Source organism: Coptis chinensis, chromosome 1 (genome assembly GCF_015680905.1).
Source record: "Coptis chinensis isolate HL-2020 chromosome 1, ASM1568090v1, whole genome shotgun sequence".
NCBI lineage: Eukaryota > Viridiplantae > Streptophyta > Magnoliopsida > Ranunculales > Ranunculaceae > Coptis > Coptis chinensis.
Window position 1 is genome coordinate 89,620,548 of NC_141456.1, and position 1,236 is coordinate 89,621,783.

At 41.9% G+C, this 1,236-nt stretch overlaps 1 non-coding gene across 1 annotated transcript; it reads left to right on the plus strand.

Annotated features, from left to right (window-relative positions):
• Positions 1-349: 349 nt before the first annotated feature.
• Positions 350-453, plus strand: LOC147525698 (small nucleolar RNA R71). The gene has a single exon (XR_015206271.1). It is a non-coding gene; the product is annotated as a small nucleolar RNA R71 (small nucleolar RNA).
• The last annotated feature ends 783 nt before the right edge of the window (positions 454-1,236 follow it).

Below are 1,236 nucleotides of genomic sequence, written 5' to 3' on the forward strand. Positions count from 1 at the left end.
CCAACAGAAACTACATGGATTTGAATTTACCTTCATAACGGGGATTGGCTTTTGTTGTACAGAAATGGCATCTACCTTTTTGTGAGGGATTCATTAGAGTTTTAAGCTCGGGGATCTGATTTAACCTCAAACATCTTGGTAGCCTTAATCGCGGGAAGAAGAACTAGCGGAGCCGGGAGTAATCGCCACTACCCCCAATTATTATTACGCTTTAGTTGGTCCTCTAAAATTTATAAGCCTCCGAGGCTCCTTTGTTTAAGAAACTACCCCCATTCATTATGTCAAGGACTTCTTTATGGTGATGTTGAAGTCCTTTGAAAAAGGCAACGAACTAACGTGTCTTTAAGCTAAGTTATGATGTGGACACTCTATAAGCAGATCGGTGAAACGATTCCAAGCCTCTGAAAATGTTTCATGAGGATTTTGTCGAAAGAAATGAATCTTAGAAAGCATCTCATCCGTCTTTAGGGGTGGGTAAAAATGTTCCATAAACAGCTTGAACAAGTTTAGCCCACGAGTCCACAGAATTAGGCGCTTGGGCAGTTAACCAAGACGCCGCCTTATCGGCTAAGGTGAAGGGGAATACCCTTAATTTAATTTGTTCGAACCAACCGTAGGATGGTGGAATGTTGTTAGGACTTGTTCAATCCCACGCGTGTCTGGTAAGGTTTTTCATGGTCTAAACCATGAAAAACGGGTAACAAATTAAAAATATTTGGAGGGATTCTGAAATCCCCCGCTGGGTTTGCTAGAACGATGCAAGATTTGGGGCTATCGCTCAAGGCTTTGTAGAAGTCCGAGAGAGGAGTCTCTCTTTCTTCCCCCATTATATCAGGTGGTGTGTGTGATAGTAGTTAGAGGTGTGGTGTGTGGTATACTAGATAGACTTGATTGTTGATGTTGTTGTGTATTTACGTTCGGTGTTTTTGTACGACCAGACCTTAATCTCTTGCAAGACTAAGTCGAGCTTAACTACACATGCAACACTCCAAACAATTCTGATATACTAGTATAAACCTCTAACAGGAGATGCGAGGTGTGGAAGAAAGGAATACCTGATTAGGCCCTTGCTTAAGCTTATGAATAAGCGTCTTGTTATGCGCGTGTTCGGTGTTTATAAGAGAATAGAACACTGAAAACTTGACAATTCGAAGTTTGAATCACCACAATGGAAATCCGAATTTTCGGGGAAGGCGTGGCGCTTTCTATCTTAAGCTAGGCCTTCAAGGCAAAGTC